This window comes from Gavialis gangeticus, unplaced genomic scaffold (genome assembly GCF_001723915.1).
Source record: "Gavialis gangeticus isolate Ggan-Ray unplaced genomic scaffold, GavGan_comp1, whole genome shotgun sequence".
NCBI classification, from domain to species: domain Eukaryota; kingdom Metazoa; phylum Chordata; order Crocodylia; family Gavialidae; genus Gavialis; species Gavialis gangeticus.
In genome coordinates this window covers 30595573-30613402 of record NW_017729027.1, presented here as the reverse complement: position 1 = coordinate 30613402, position 17830 = coordinate 30595573, and the positions used below count along the sequence as shown (strand labels likewise).

General features: G+C 42.8%; 1 long non-coding RNA gene across 1 annotated transcript; it reads right to left on the bottom strand.

Annotated features, from left to right (window-relative positions):
• Positions 1 to 908: 908 nt before the first annotated feature.
• LOC109299858 lies at positions 909 to 17141 on the bottom strand. Its single transcript, XR_002098032.1, has 4 exons — positions 16907 to 17141; positions 16779 to 16784; positions 13374 to 13378; positions 909 to 919 (listed from the first exon to the last, which is right to left on the bottom strand). It is a non-coding gene; the product is annotated as an uncharacterized LOC109299858 (long non-coding RNA).
• Positions 17142 to 17830: the final 689 nt, after the last annotated feature.

Genomic DNA, 17830 nt, shown 5'->3' with positions numbered 1-17830 from the left:
AATTGTGAGTAAATTTGCTACCTGCATTTGCCAGTAGCAAATTCACTCATGATTAGTGTTTTTTACTGTGCATTAAGCATGTGCATGTGTAGATATGTGCACTTACTGGGCAGCAAACTATGCTACTGCGCAGTAAAATGTCTCATGCAGATGCTCCCCCACAAAGAGTTTTAAGTTTTTCTTGTTCCCATTTCTTCACTTTATGGTATAATTCTCTGTTTAGGGGGACAAAATAAAATTTTTATTTATTAAAAATTTATCTTTATGACTGCTGAGCTGTAAAAATCTCCCTGTGCATTTGGGAGTTTAGAGATGTGAAGTCTGACTCTAATTCAGAAAGCTTTGCAATTATACATATATTATATAGTTAATATATCTATTTAAATTAAACCCATGTGTAGAATACAGACTTTGGCATGCTGAGATCTTTCCACTAATCTTCCTAACCCCTGACCCTGCATCCACCTATGTGGATGAACTTGTTAGAATGAGCCTCTCTCATTTACAGTACTCACAATGTTGGGTTTCTCCAGATGTGTGAAAAACTTAAGCTGTGATGATCATATCCACTTCTATTGAAGTAGTGATTATATTTGCATGGATTCAGCCCGAATTGGGGACAGTGATTTGATTCATTGACTGTGATCACTGTCTCTGATTTGATTTGGCCGAATCCAAAACTGAAGATTCTACACTGATTTGGAGAATCAGTGATTTGGACAGATACAGATTTGAAGGCTTTTTCTACATACCTCGAGGTACCAGGTGTGGCTTGAGAATTCTGCAATGCTGTGGTGGGTGGAGCATCCCACAGGAGCACGGGGGTGGGGAGGGGGTAGTTGGCAGTAAGCCCAGAAGTGGACTGGAAGTACTTCCAGTCCACTTCCAGGTCCACTGGGGAGAGTGCCAGGAGGCACCCCTGTGCTCCCCAGCTTGGTGATAAGCTGTGCAGGACCCCAGGTGTCCCTCTAGACCCAGGAGACACCAGTCACTGAGCCAGGGTGGCACAGGGGGGTCCTCCAGCATGCTCCCCGGCAGACCCTAAAGTGGACCTGGTCCACTCACTTCTGGGTCTGCTCCTGAGCATGCTGGGGAGCCCCCCGTGCTGCTGTGGGATGCTCCATCTGCCCAACCATCACAGCATTCACAAGCTGCCTGGTACCTTGAGGTATGTATAAAGCACATTTAAAGTTGTGTCTATGTCCAAATCACCAAATCTTTCTGAATATCTCCAAATCAATTCAGAGGGTTCCAATTTGATTCAGAGAGATTAAAGGGTTTCCTGATTCAATTCAGATTTGGAGATTTGGTTGTTGAATGGAATCAGGAACTGAAGCTTTATGCAGCCCGAGAGAGAGAGAGAGAGAGAGAGAGAGAGTGTATAAAATGAAGGTGGATAGAAGGTGGATAGAAACAATGTGAACCGAACTGTATACTATTCAGGCTAAGTGACCAATATTTTGACTGTTCTAGTCTGAAAAGAAATGTTCCAGTTTATTAGGGGGCATTTTAGAAGCATAAAATATTGTTTGGAGGGAAAGGGGAGGGGGGCAACTTTGGCAGTGTCTCTAATGCTTCTCAGGTAGCTTAAATTAATGAGCTACAGCTAACAAACTTCCCCATAGTTTTGAATATGAATCTTGGTTATCTTTCTGTTCCCTGTTATATGCTTCAGTTAAGCATCACTACATTTGGTAAAATCATATTCCCTACTCTGTAAAATGAGTGTAGCATACTTTCTGTAACTGTAGCATACAAAAGGCATACTTTCATCATATTTCCTGAAATGGAATATGTTCTTATGCATTTTTTTACAAGCTGAATAAAATGAGCTAATCAGGCAGAGTTCTGGCTTTTAAAGCAGATGTCTATTTGAAGCACATGGATATTGATCAGACACTATTAGGGGCAGCAGATGCTGGGATAATTTAGATTTTCCAGCAAGGAGAGAAAGCAGTATTTGCCATCACTTTCTAAGATGAGCATATTTGGAGTCATTTTACAAAAATCATATGGTGTTCCTAGATGGTACTTGAGCTTTGACCACCCCATCAAAAAACCCTGCATTATATTGCTAGAATCTCAAAGGAAAATCTGGAGGGACAAATTCTAGCATCCTACAAACATTTGCTCTTAATGCTATGGTGAATATTAGTTGGCAGTTGGGAAAAGGTAGTTTTAACAACTGAAATACTATACATGCAGGCACTTACTGAAAGTTAGAACAATCAGTGAAAGGTTTTTATGTAAATGATAATGTCATTTCAGTGAATAAGAAAGGATAAAGATGTGGACCATCAACCCTGGCTCCTAGACCCCCAACCTTGTGCAACATCTTCATAGCACCTTGTACAAGCCATAGCAATATTATGCAGAGGCAAAACATTACACTATTCTCTGGCTGATCTTGAGTTTTCAGATGTGCAGCTCTAGTACTTGCCAGAATGTAACGCTTACATTTTTGTTTGATATTATAGTAATATAATAATGCCAAATCCATCATAACGCTTTATCGATGCTTGAAGTTACAGAAGGTTTCTATTATAATGTATCTGCAGTGCTCCAGATTAGAAGGACTTTCATTCTGCCCGGTGAATGACAAGTGGCAAAAGAACCTATTACAAAAGCAGGAGATTCCTGCTTATCAAAGGCTAGATTTGTTCTTCACACCACTGTACGTAGCCAAAGTCTAATAACCTATGTATTCTATGTGAGTTTTCACTCATTAGAAAGAAAATGTCACGGAAGAACTGAAAGAAAGAGAAGCAGAAAAATGTCTAACCTATTCCTCAGTGCCAATTTCTGTCAGTACAGTTGGTGTCATGATTGGCAGAACAGACAAAGAACATTCAGATTTTGAAAGTTTTTGAAATGTCTCTGTGTGGCTGAAAAAGCAGGTGAAATATGTCTTAGAAAACTTCAACCATAAGTAAGTGCTGCACCATTTTTAGACCAAAGTGCTATTCTTTCCTTAGTGCTTCTCACAGAACTTACAGTTTTGTTTTAAATAGTTTTGGCTGATAAATGAACATGAAGGACACTCTGGAGCACTTCTTTCTGCTGATTTGATTCAGCGCTATATCCCACACCGCTCATGGACAGAGCAAGTGTTTCTCTAGTTCAAGATCAATGAGATGGAAGGCACAGAAGAAAATGTATAAATTTTACTTCTTCTTTCCTTTGAGTGAGGAGAGAGAATATTTATGTTCCTCATTTGAAGACCCATCTCAAAAAGCACTTAATCTCAGATGCCATGAACTCTCTAATTAAAATTGGTTGTCTAGCTCTATATTTGACAATAAAAAAAAAGCTGGTAGACTATTTCTCATAATGCAGCAAGAACCATACTTTAAGAGAGCTTCCTCATGCAAAGTATCCATATGTAAAATGGTAAAATGTCACATCTGAGTTCCATTACTTAAACTTTTTGTGGCTGACTGGTATTTTCAGCTGGACCAGACACTGCTGGACAGTCCCCAAAACCTGGCCCTTTAACCTCTGCCCCCTATATACTTACTAGGGCTGTGCAAAATTTCACTGGCTGTTTTGTTTTGACACTGTTTTGACTGATTTCAAGGTCAAAATAGCAAAATTAAAGCAAAACAAAGGGCTGTGAAAAAGCCTTAAACCAAAACAAGGCTAGTCAAAACATTTCAAAAGTCAAAATGTTTTGACCATAGTGCTGGGGAAACGAAATCATCCCAGCTGGGCTGACTTCCCGTTCCCAGCAAAATGTCAAAACAGCATCGAAACAGCCTTTCTGTTTCAATGAAACAGAACAGAACAGCTGTTTCGAATTGTAATGAAATTTGAAACGGAACACTGTTCCGTCGAACTGGCAAAACTCAAGGCTAAAGGGAATGGTGCCATTTCACACACCTGCATCCAGCTGCTGAGTCTGCTCCCAGGACCCTGCCTGGCTGCTCGCTGGCTATGTGTGTTTAATCCTATTCCACTTTATGTAAGTGTAATAGGATCCTATTACAGAATCCTATTACATTTTATGCACTCAATGGCCACCTAAGTGCCATGTCTGGCACCAATGTGTGGATTGCAATCCTATTCCATGTCTGGTATGGAGATGTAGATGACTACTGAGCATGTGGAGTAGGCTGCAGTCTGCCTGGCCAGGTAAGTTCTTCCATATGTATGTATCTGGGTGTAAAGTTTTGGGGAAAACACCCATGAGGCAAGAGACCCAAGTTCAAGGCACCCATCATTTAGCAATGGTTTGAACCTCCATCCTTTCAGTTTGTCAGCACAATGCTGTAACCACTAGGCCATAGGTCAGGCATTAGCCATTTCTTCTTTTGAACAGAACCACTGAACTTTTCATTTAATAATTATGGGTTAAAATAGATGGAGAGGAGACTAAAACCCAGTATCTTTCTCTTCCAGAGTAATGTCAATCTCATTGAGCCTTACACCATCTCACTTGCTCTTTTCCTCTTAGTTTGACATAACTCCCCAGGTTCACTGCCTAGGAATATAGCTTCAAGACGAAGGCTCAAGAGAAGAGGGGATTGGGTAATGTCTAACTTGTGGCCCCATGATTCGAGCATTGCATTGACAAGTAAGACACCCACCTCTGGGTACGTGAGCCCAGAAACTAGGTATCCTCCTTCTTGTGGGGAGTAACATAACCACCAGGTTATTGGGCTGAATCACTAGAAAGACCTCCTCCTTCAGCCCCAGAGTTTTTTGCTTAGCTACAATTTTGGTATTTACATGTGTGTATGGAATCACATATTTACCTGGCTAAAGCACAGATTATTGCACATCATCAGTAGGCATGTAGACACTTGCACTTCCATATTGCACATGGAATAGGGTCACAAACTGTGCATAAATAACCAAAAAATGTTGCAAAAAAAACAGATCAGAATCTTTTTTACTCTATGAATTTCTATTTGAAATTCCTGACTGGATGTACACAAGCAGGGGTATGCTTTTGCAGCAGCACAAATAGTAGCAGCACAAATTTGTGCTGTACTTTGTGCCACAGTGCACACTTCTGTCCATGTGCTTTTCAGCAGGACACATTATCCCACTGCTTCATGTGCCACAGGGTGGGCTGGTTGGGGCACAGGATGTCTCACCAGGGGCTAGCTGGCAGGCAGCTCCTGTACTGAGGCACCCTGTGCCCCAGCCAACTGGGATGCAGCATATGGAGACAACACCTTGCACCACAGACACTACTCCCTGGCTGGCTGGGCTGCAATGTGCCTCAGCACAGAGGCTCCACGTGCCTCAGTGCAGTCGGCTTCCCAGTGAAGCCCCCATGCTGAGGCACACAGAGACACGGGAGCAGGCCGTGCAGGGCTGCCTGGTCCCCAATCTTGATGCACCCTGCACCCAGCCAGCTGGGGATGGGCTGGTTGGGGTACCTCAGTGCAGGAGCTCTGCAGTGTGTGGAGACAGTGCAGCAGGCAGCCTAGGGCACACAGCCCTGTCTTGCATTTGTCCTGGTGTATGCCACCAAAGTAAATCATCTTTTGGTGTGAATTGCACCACTTTTTCGCTACTGGGAATATCCTGGTAGCAAATTTTGCCCCAGGACTTGTAAACTGGCAGCACTGGTCATGGATTAACATGCAACTCATGAGGTTTTTGGTGCCACAAAGAGGTTTGCGCCACCACAAACCACACATGCCTACAAGTCTGGATCCTGCCTCTGGGTTCAGGTTGTAAATTATGTGCAGCACCTAACAGTGCTAATATTGTGTTGTACCCTGCAGTACCCTTAAAAGGATTTTACAGCACCCTAGTAAGTATCCTGGTTTAAACAGTTTAGTTTTACTGAGAAAAATTGATATCCACTATATTGTGGTTTCCTTTTGTTACATACAGAAATAAACTTAATAGTTGATTATTCACAATACCTATTAGAAATTGTAATGACTACTGAATTGAAAAAATACATTGTTCTTCTTGAAACTATCAGTTATTTATTTTCTATGAAATTGAGGATGAGGCTGAGAATGGCTTTCTATTTTACTGTGAGCAACTGTGTACTAGGGCTGTGCAAAATGGCTCTGTTCCGATTCAGATTCAGATTTGGCCATTTCAGAGAGACAGTGATTCAGTTTGATGTTTTGGATCATTGTCCCAATTCAATTTGGCCAAAACTGTTTAGGAATTTTGATGCTGTTTCATAGATTTGGCCATACACTATAATGGGGAATCACTAAAATGTCTGTAACTTTGTCATTTTTTGGCTGATTTGGATGAATAGTGCAAGGAGGGTAGCCCCTTCTGAGGGCATGACATCTGCCAAGTTTCAAGAAGATAGGTACAGGGATTTTTGTGAAATTGCACTTCAAACTGTTCAAAGCAAAACTCATATCTCTTGCCATCCTGCATGAAGATCTGGGGGTCTGCAACCCCAAGGAGGGCTGTGGGGCTATACCAGACTCCTCCTGGGGGGCACAGGCCCCTGGATCTGTGTTGGGATGACAGCAGGCTGCCGCTACCATCTGGGGCCACTGCTAGCACTGGGTTCTTAATGGCGCTCAGCATGGGCTGCTCCAAACAGCCTCAGGTGCTGGCGCTGGCCCCAGCCGGCAGTGGCAGCTTCCTGTCAGCCTGCATGCAGATCCAGGGCCCCATGCCCCCTGGGATGGCTGTGGGGCTGTGCCAGACTCCTCCCAGGGGGTGCAGGGCCCCAGATCTGTGAGCAGGATGGCAGCAGGGTGCCATCCCTCCCCCAGAGCATTGGGATTGGAAGGGACCTCAGGGACAGATCAAAGACACTGGCCAGCTACAGATGTCAATATTAGAGCAGTCCTTCTCCCACTCTTCCTACTCCCTCTTCTTAGTTTCTGTTTCCTTCCAAGCCTGGCTCTGAAATTCCAAAATTTTCCAAATTTTTCCAAACTGTTTTTAATGCTTTCATTTTGTTTCAGAGCTTTTTATCAGTCTCCTGTTCTGATTTGGACTCAGTGTTTTGGGAGCTGAAACGGGCTGAAACACCTCTGAAACAAAACACCTGTCAAAGTTTCGCACACCCCTAATGTGTACAGTGAAATCCCTGATATCTGGCATGAGTGGGGAAAGCGGGGTGCTGGTAATGTAGAAATGCTGGTTACCTGAGGGCACAGGTTTTCCAGCTGAACGCAGAGCAGGGGCGGGGAGGGAGGGGGGTGCATGCGGTGTGGCGGCAGCGTGGTGGGGGGGAGCAGTGGTGGCGCATGTGAGCTTCTCCCCGCCCCCCCACTCCCACATGTCTGGCCAACTGGCTGGAAATTCCAGTTACATGTGTGTGCCAGTTAGTAAAGTCCTGGATAACAGGGATTTTACTGTATATACGTGCATGTGTGTGTATGTATGTGTGTGTGTGTGTGTGTGTGTGTGTGTGTGTGTGTGACAGATTTCATCATCCAAAGCAACCTTTTAAACAAAATCAATGATAAAATGGATCTCATCAAATCTATCCTGTCTTTCAGCAAATGAAAGGGTAATTTTCAGAACTAGATTACAATTTAATGAGAAATAGCACACAAGGTATTGCAGCTATGCCCACATATATGAGCCAGTTTGAGGGTACTGGGGATACATTCTTCTCTTGATGTACCATATGTGATACTTTTACATGCATTCTTCCCACTAAAGCTAGTGTGAATTATGGATTTCTCTCCTCACAAAGTAAAGTGAAAATACTTTATTTCATAGACAAAATCAGTAATAATCTGGGACACCTGTTCATCGCTAACATATTTTTAATCTTTTTCTTCTGACTGCTTTAAGTGTTCAAGTATTGGGACAAGAATCATTGAACATTTTATTGGCATAGTAAAGATACACCAAGTTTTTTTTCCTCAGAGTTTTGCAAGATGATTATGTTTTCACACTACTAGTAATGTATCCAAGGCTAATTTTTTTCTCCATATTAGTAGTACCTTTGGGGAACATTAATCTCTAGAATAATTGAGAAACACTGGCTAAGCTGTTAGTTTTAAATGACACATTAGTAGCTGTCATTTAAATTGATAGTTAGAACCATAATTGAGAGTAACGGTCAGAAGGTAACTGCTCTGTCATTGAATTTTTAGTGCTTTATTAAATTACTGATCTAATGCAATCCTGTACCTTGCTATGCTGTATAATCATAAGATATCAAAATCTTTTTAATATATCAGTGGAAAAAATGTGGGAACAAGTATGTTAATCCTATCTATTGTAATACTTCTTATCTTAGTTTCAAATGTTTTGCTTCCTGTGCAAAATACCAGAGGGCTGGATGGATAGATAGATAGAACAACCTATCAATGGAAAGTACAACTTCTTGCAGAGCCTGCAGTGTGGCACTCACCCAGTTTCTGAGATCCTGTATGGAATCAATAATAGTTTTATATTACAGTATCATGTATTGTCCTGGCAGAGGGCTGGCAGATTATGGAAGAAACCAAGATACTTTAAAACTATTTTACTCGGTTTTTTATTCCATAATTATAGAACTTTGAATAAGTGGAGAATTAATGTAGTTAGGTTCTTATACAGTACACTGTGTAAAATATTAGCAACAGGAGCTATGTCTTTGGAAAACAATAGGTCATTGAGCTTCTGACTGAAACACTAGGTGTTGCAAATTCCCTATAGGAATGTCAGTATGACCCCTGCTGACTTCCTGCCCTTTGGGCGGGGGGCTGGACTCGATGATCTTCCGAGGTCCCGTTCAGCCCTAATGTCTATGAAATCTATGAATTCTCTGCTGAAGGTAGTACTGGTGTTACAAGGTTTGGGTGACCAGTTATAATACTATTAAATATAATACTCACAGGCCATGTCTACATGAGATGCTTACTGCTCAATAGCTTGTTACTACCCTGTAGTAGCATCACTGGGCATGAACTGTGAGCTACTGCACCATGTCACTAGGCAACCGTGCCGGGATACCACTGTGCAGTAATACCGGTTACTGTGCAGTCATTTAGTTCTTAGTTATGCAAGTACTAAATGACTGTGCAGTAACAACTGTGCAGTGGGCAGCTTGTGTAGACGTGCCCACGCATAACTTAAGCATTAAAACTATGTTTCTTTCACCTCTTCTTAAACCTGTGGTTTGTTTGAGCTGTGATTCTTCTCTTTGGACTCTCAAAAAATATTGACTTTCAACATACCTTACAATATTTGTAGATTCTTTTTACAACAGTTACCAAAATTGCTCCTTGCAGGATGGATACATGCTGCAGGCAACGGCTGCAGTGGAGTCAATGGCTGTAACTGTGGAGGTGGAAGGGCCAATGGCAGTGCAAGCAGTGGTGGTGGGGAAAGTGGCTTCATGCCACAATGCCGGCACAGTACTAGGAGGCACAAGGCAAGTGGGGATGTGTTGGCACGGTCCTCATTTGTTCACTGGCTGAGGGCCATATCCACCAGTGCCCTATATTCCACAGCAGATCCCCCTGTCCCCTCCTACCCATGCTCTCAGGTTCCCTGGCTTGCCAATAGCCTGGTGGTCTGAAAGGAATTCAGCCCATAAGCCCTGTTCAACACCCCTGAACTAAATCAATCTATGTTTGTTAAATCTGTGAACTTAATATCAGAGTGCAACTGGTATAGTGAAGGAAGAATAAAACTGGTATACTGAAGGAAGAAGTTGTTTCGGTCTCTTGGGAATTGGTGGCCTATAACTGGAAGGACAGTTGTAATCAATGTATAATGCACAGTTCTTTCCTAGTAGCATTTACAGTTAGAACTTCTGCTGTTTACAGATTTCAAAGAATTACTGACGTAATTTGAGGAGAAGACACTAAGGTCAAAATTTAAAAATTCTAAAATTTTAGGGAGTCCTAAAGTTGGGTTACTAACTTTCCATTGGGTCCCAATTAAAGTGGTCTGATTTCCAAAAAGACTAAGTATCCCAAACTCCCACCAAAGTCAGTACTTTGCAGATGAGGATCAACAAGATGTTTTAAAAAATCAGCCAGTTTATTTCAGTGAACAAATATGGAGTTAGGAACCTAAATTCATACTCAAGATTTTTCCTTTTTTGTAAATCTTGACTTTAGCACCTAATAGATAGGGTTGGGTTAGCTGAAAAATATGAAATAATTTATGGCCAACTTTACAGAAAACACTGGAATTGATGGAGTGATAAATATTGATATGGATAAATTATGTTTACCAAGCAAGATAGATTGCTTAGCTTGAGTTCTGTTGGAGGTGAGACATCCATATTTTAAACTTTTTTTTATTTTGTGAACAATTCCTTTATTGTAAATTTGCCAATCGCCTTCATTTTACATTGTAATCTGTAGCTTAGAGTCAAGGCTATCTGAGGACACACAAGATAATTAAAATAAATCATCTTTTAAAGTGAATTAGTTCATCTTCATCACAACTTTTTGAAGGTATTCTTATTCCTAATTATAATCTTTTGAACAGATTATGGTGACCACCAGATCCAGATCTAGAGATAGCCAAGACACTTTTTTCTTTTTAAAGTGCTTCTTAATGCACACAGAAACATTTCATCACCAGAAAAGGAAGACCCAGCTGGAAGTAGTGGAGGCAAGAGAAACTTTGCCTTTCTTTAATTGCCATGACAAAACCTGATGTCTTAAAGACGGGGTTAAGATCAGACTCTTTTACGAGATTTTATCATAAATTCAAGAATATCCTTCATATATCCAACTACTCACTTCATCAAAGAGGGAGATCAAGTTGGTATGCCATGTTTTGTTCATAATAAATCCTTGCTAGCTGCTTGTGATCAGCCTTTCCTCCTCCAGAAGTTTACAAATTGACTTCTTTATAATGTGATCTGGCAACTTCCTAGGTATTATCAGGTAGACCAGTCTATCATTCTCCAGATCCTTTCTCTTTTTAAAGAGGCATTATGTTAGCCCTTTTCCTGTTCTATGGAACTTGACCCATCTCCCATGTGTCAATAAACTGGAGCTGGTGGGCCACACTCATGGTATTGGTCACGGTGGTACAGCCGGGTGGTGTCAATTGGAACGAACAGGTGGGATTATCGGCGGTGGAGTGTGAGCTGCACAGAGGCGTGTGGTTTCTTAAACAAGGGTGATTTATTTAACTTACGCTTAGAGGCATAGGTACTGATGTTCTTCAGTTACAGAATGACAAACAACAAAAGGGGTCTGTTGGTCCACGGGGTTCTTGAGCCGGGCCCTTGTTTTCTAGCCCGGAGGCTAGGTGCGGCTGCCTGACTCAATGGTCCTAGGACTGGTCAACAGCTCATGAATGGGGAAAAACAAACAAACAAAATTGTAACACGGTGAACGATGTAAGCGTCGTGATGCCAGTCCAAAAAGGGACGATCGAGGTCGAGGTCGATGAAGAGTGGTGCCAAAGTTGAATGCCAGGTACAATGGGATGGATGGATGGTCGAGGATGAAGGCCGAGGTCAGAAGCCATAGAATCAAGGTAAGTTCAGTTTGAGAGTCCGTTAATCAGTATCAAAGTCGTAGTCATAGCCAGTGCCAGTTCAATTGAAAGCCAGAAAATCAATAAGATAAGCGCAAAACGAATCGGAAAATCATGATAGGAGGAGACCGATAGGCCGCAGAGCCTAACTGAGGGACAGTCCCTGAGAACCAGCCTCTGTCCTCAGTTGAACAGGTCTTCCCCCCATGGGTAAGGGCTCAGGACCCTTTATAGTTCCCCCTTAGCCAATCAGTTAACCCCTAGGAGGAAGGTTCCAGACCGATTACCTCACAGAAACTCTGACTGAGCCTGCGCGAGAGTAAGAGCTGTGAGGCCACTGAGCCTGCGCAGGGCCAGAAAGTAGGTCACCTGTGATTGACAGCTAGCAGATCGTTCAGAGGACACTTGCTGGAGGCCTGCCTGCGCTAGACAGTTTCAACTCCCTGTAATGGCAGCACCAGCTTTAAGATATTTCCCTGACACCATGACTTTGTAAATATTATTGCTAGTAGCACCAAAGTCCCTGTTCTTTCAGCACCTTGGGATAAATTTTTTCAAGGCCTTTTGACTTAGATTAATGAAAATTAACAAAGTATGATGACATTTTTGGTTATCATGAACCCTTAGCCTTTCCCCTTCTTTGTCTAGATATATATTAGCTGTCTGTTCCACCTCATTTTTGTGTAGGCTGAATCAAAGTAACCACTTAATAGCTCTGCCTGATTTGTTTCTTTGAATAGCTTATTCAGGTTTGTAAAAAATAGACCCATCATTTCCTTGATTTTTTTCATCTGTTCATTTCTGGGAGGATCTGATCAGTATCACAGAGATTTAGTGGGACAGCTCTTACAACTAGAACATCAACACTGTGGGGTACATTCTATTTTGGAAGGACAGGGTTGGGAGAAAATGTGATGGTGTCACCTTACATGTCAAAAATACATACCCATGTTCCCTGGTTCAGGAAGAAGAAGGTAGAAGATCAGAATGTATTTTGGTGAATTTAAAGGGTAAAAGTTAAAGCCCTGATATTACGGCGGGAGTTTATTGTAGATCACCAAGTCAGGAAGAAGATGTGGATAAGTCACTCTCCAAGGAGATTACAAATTTATTCAAAAGTTATTAGATGCTATTGATGGGAAACTTCAGTTTCCCAGACATCTTCTGAAAGAATAATACAACCAAACATAAAATGTTGAGCCAGTTCCTAACTTGTGTGGAGGACCACTATCTGTTCCAGAAGGCTGAGGATACAAAGAGAGGATCATCTGTCTTTTGTCTTGTCTTGATGAATAGGGAAGAACTGATGGAGGATGTGAAGATGATGGAAAACTTGGGAGAAAGCAATCGTGATATGACTGAATTCATGATCCTGTGATGTAGAAAGCATGAGGTCATCAGAACTAAGACACTGGATTCAAAAGGCAGTCAAGGTTCTTTGAGTATATGTGATATCTTTTATTAGACCAACTCAGTCTAATAAAAGATATCACATCTACTGAAAGAACCTTTCCTGCCTATGTCCTTAGACCAACAGGGCTATAACCAAAAACCCACCAACATGGATTCAAAAGGTGAATTTCAATTGACTCAAGGAAATAGTAGCCATGGTGCTATGGGAGGGCAAACTTAAGGGGAAAGGTACCCAGGAAGACATAGTATTTGAAGCCAACAACATGCACAGGAAGAATGGCAAGAAACCAATGTGGCTGCACAAGGAACTTCTAGGATGCCTCAAATACAAAAGGAAGGCATAGAGGCCATGGAAAGATGAATAGGTTACCAAGGACACATACCAGTAAATAACAAGAATTTTCAGGGATAGAATTGGGAAGGGGAAGTTAAAGAATGAGTTTTACCTGGAAAGGGAAACTTTTAAAGTTAAGAGCAGGTTCTGTAAATATTTTGGCCAAAAAAGAAAGCGCAAGGATGCTGCAGGTCCACTAGTGAAAAGCCATCCTAACAAAAATTTCAAAGGAGACAGAGCCTCTCAACAGCAACTTTGTCTCAGTCATCACAGAAAAAAATTACTGAAACCAGAAAACTAATAAGGATTATTTGGATAAAGAATGGAAGAAGCTGAGGGATGAAATAAAAAAGAAATCAGAGATTTTGATGGCTCTGAATGAATTCAAGTCCCCCAAACCTGATAAGCTACTTCTCAGAGTACTAAAGGAACTGGCAGAGTAGATCTTACAACCATTGGCAGTAATATTTACAAGTCATGGGAAACTGGTGAGGTACCAGAGGACTGGAATAGGTCTATAATGGTGCCCTACTTTAAGAAAACAGAAACGGAGAACTGGGAAATTATAGACCATTTAGCCTTACCTTGAGGGCATCTACACAAAATGTTTACTGTGGAGTTGCCTAATTATCTCTGCAGTAAACGTCAGAGTTTACACATGAAGTCCTATTATGCTGCAGGAAACTAATAAATTCTGCAGCAGGGTAGTACTTGTAAATAGGTATAAGAGGGTGCCTCAGTGCAAGGAGTCCCTGCCATCCTGTCCCATACTGGAGCACCCTCATGTCCCATCCAGCTGCTCCCCAGCATGTTGAGCCAAGTTGGAACAGGCCTGGTTTGCCAGGCTGACCCCTCCCTACACTTGTCCCCTCCCAGCTCGGGCTGCTGTGACCTGTCTCAACATGCTGCAGTCCCAGGCTCATGTGTAAGTGCACTGAAAAGTGCTGGAGTTTATTGCTTTGCATTAATATGCATGTGTAGATGCACCTCTTGATACCTTGGAAGTTACTGGAGCATATCATAAGGATGTCCATTTTTAAACATTTGGAAGAGGAAAGGATGATTACAAGCAGCCATCATGAATTTACTAAGAACAAATTCTGCTAAACAAACTTAATTTCCTTCTTTAATGAGAGAACTAGTTGGGCAGACAAGGGGAATACAGTAAAAATAGTGTATCTGCATTTCAGCAGTTTTTTTAAAAGTCCTATATGTCATTCTCATAAACAAATTGGAGAATTGTGGGCTTGTCTATGAAGTGGATAGACAACTGGCTTGATAGCCACAAGCAAAGGGTAATTATAAATGAATTTATGTCCAAATAGCAGAAGATTTTGAATGGAGTGTCAGAAGGATCTGTGCTGAGTGCAGTGCCATTCAACCTATGTATTAACAGTTTGGATGCTGGAAAAGAAAGCCTCTTGAGAAAGTTCACAGACAACATGAAACTCAGAAGGATTGTGAACCCCCATTCCAGACTTGGCCTCTTAGCCACATAGTGGAAGATGGGGGCAGACAGAGCCCCCATTCCCCATCTGCGCTGGGGAGCCCTCCATTTCGGGTTTTTTCCACCACAGCCTGATTTTCCCTCCAAGAACTCAGTTCTGCCATTTCCTCAGAACCACCCACCCACCAGACCCAGCCTTTGAGCTGTGGGGTGTGGTGGTGGGGAAACAAAGCATCCCCCCATCTTTGTCCCCTGCAGCTGAGAGGCAAGATTTGTCATGGGGGTCAGGGGTGGGGTTATCATCCAGCCAGGCTGTGGAGGGTAAAGCCAGGCTGTGGGGAGAAAAGACCCTACTTCCCAGCTGATAGGAGCTGGGGCCAGAGTGTGGAGGTCTCTGTCCTGTCCCCTGACCCCATCCCTCCATGTTGGAGAGGCCAGGTCTGGTGGTGGAATAGACTGAGGTGATATTGGAACCAGAATGCAAGGGGAAAGCTAGGCTGTGATGGGAAAAGTCCAAGGCTCTGGGAGTCCCCTCTGTTGTACAGACCCATGGACAGGAATACAGCCCGGGGCTGAGGCCAGGGGGCTTGATTCCCCACTCACCAGCATCCCCCTGCCCTCCACTGGCTGGGCTGAGGAGCAGAGGCTTTGCTACCTTCACTCTGTGACAGCCTGGGGGTGGGTCTGGCCCAGTTTGGCCACAGCAAAGGAGCACTGGCAAAGGTTCATCCACCCCCAGTGCAAGGGGAAGGGGGGTAGCAGGGACTACACAGCACCCTGGGATGTTGGGGACTGTGACCTACCCTGAGTCAAGAGGAGGTCTGGAACAGAAGCCCAATAGACCAGTCTAACCTAAACTGATTAAATATGATGTCACACAACCAGTAAGTATAGCACACAAGTACATCCACCCATGCAGACTGGGATCCGCCATTTTGACAACAGTCTATGTGCACTGAGTTTCTACTCTGTTACAGGTTTATACTGGTTTCTGATCACTTACACTGGTTTAGATGTAATTTCTGTCCCTAGCCTTATGGTTAGGAAGGCATTTTATCATGGTCAAATTGGTACAGACTGTGGGTGTTTTTTTCCTTCCTCTATAAGAGGGCATTTTTTTGGATTTCTTAAACATATTTTTTACAACCCTTGAAGTAGCAGGACACTGACCACCCTTTTTCCTTTGTTTCACTTGTGGCAGGTATGGGATGGTTTGAATAAAGATGATTTTCAACAATGTTGGTACAAGATAGAATATTTCAAATGAGATATGCATGACAGTTACTTCCTTGACTTCAAAATGATTGAAGTATAATGATTGTCCTTTGTAAGAAGCATTTAGAATATAAATATCTTAGAAAGATTGTATGAAGAAATAAATTTAATGCTATTGGACACAGAAATTATACTTTATGATAAATATAAATGTTATGAACACAGCAAAAGTGTAAGATTCTAAATTTAAAAGATGTAGAACTGCTGGCTGAATTATCTATATCTGACTCTATGCTATTCATAGTATTGCTTATGACAACTCTACATCCAGCTGTACATGGTGTCCAAAATTAGTGATTTGCATATGATTTTTCAAAGCAGTTTCTGTCAGCATGGAAATTGGATTCACCACTGAACCACTTTTATTACTGTGTGTTATGTCTGGTAATCAGCACAATAATCAAGAGTGTATTTGCAAGGGAAATCTATTATTTCTTCATTTTCTATTATATATAATAGCTGAATTTCAAACCCTAATTTTTTTGTACCCCACTTATCAAGAGAATAATTTCAGTGGGAAGTATGCACCAGTAGATTTCAGTGAGAGTAATTTGCTTGCATGAGTTACTAAAGACTAGGAACTTGTAAAATGCCAAATAATGCTGGTGGGTCAATATGCTGGCAATATGCCAGTGATGCTGGTGGGTCAATATTTCTCTGGTTCTTATCAGTCAGAGTGGGTGAGAATCCACTTTACATAAGATGACTGTGATCAGTGCACCTTTGGTGCCTGCCGCTTTAAGGACTGATTGAGGCAGCCATTTTCAAACGAAGGTCAGACATGTATAGAGCGCAGTTAGCTGCTAGCAAGGGAGGCAATAACATCAGCTGACTGAGCTCCTGCTCAGGAACTTGGAGGTAACTTGGAGGGGCTCTGGGGAGGTGGAGGCTCCTGTTGTCCTGGGTAAGTTGTGAAACTGCACCCTGCCAGGGAAGGGTGGCCTGGTGGGGCTTCTAGTGCTATGGGAGCCCCCAGGGAATGCAAGGCCAGTTACCTCCCTGGTGAAAGGCAGGAAGGGGCACCTTATAAACCCAACCCCACAAACCTGGCAGCAGGGTAAAGCCTGGGGGCATGAGTAGAAACCCTGAGATAGAGGAGTGATGGAGAGAGAGGCCCTGTGAGTGGGCAAGTAAGTAGAAGCCCTGAGAGAGGGGCATAGTAAAGAGGGAAGAGGCCCAGTGGGGGCATGGAGGCCTGGTGAGGGGCCAGGAGTGAAGTGGGCTAACAGTTGTAGAGTCGCTCAGCAAATGGTCAAGTGAGGGCAGTGGAAGATGCCCAACAGACTGTGCTGGGGCTGACTGAGACATGGAGAGACAAGCCTGAAGTTAGGTGAGGCTGGGCAGTATGAATGTGGCCCAGGAGAGAGGGCAGCATGAAAGATGCCAAGTGAAAGCTGGTGGAGTGAATGGAACCCCAGTGATAGAGGGGTGGTCTAAGAGTGGCCCTCCGGGGTAGTATGGTAGAGCTACAACTGTATGCCCAGTTATCTCTGGACCTAGACCAGAGGTAACACAGAGTGGAACATCTGTGAGGCATGGGGCATGTGCAGGGATGGTTGGAGCATGCACTTATGGCCCTAGTCATAAGGCATATAAAAGGTAGTCTCCCACTCAAATAACAGCTGAACTTTATCTTCATCAAGGGGTGGCAGAAGAGTGGAGTGGGTGAATTGCCCATAGAGGGCAAGACTGGAGGTAGAGACCTGGCTGGGAAGGTGACCCTATTACAGTGATCTAATCTCCTTTCAGTCCTTTCAATGATTGGGTTGAATGATGTCAAAGCAGCTGGCATGATCATTAGTTTGATCACCATGGCTAGGCACAGGCAACACATAAACTGGTTTAAGTGATCCAAAACTGGCTTAAACCTGTAAGAGAACAGACGTTCAGTGCACTTAAACCAGTTTCAAAATGGCTGGAACTGGTTTGATATGAACCTGGTTGAATGTAGTATCAGACTTAACTGATTT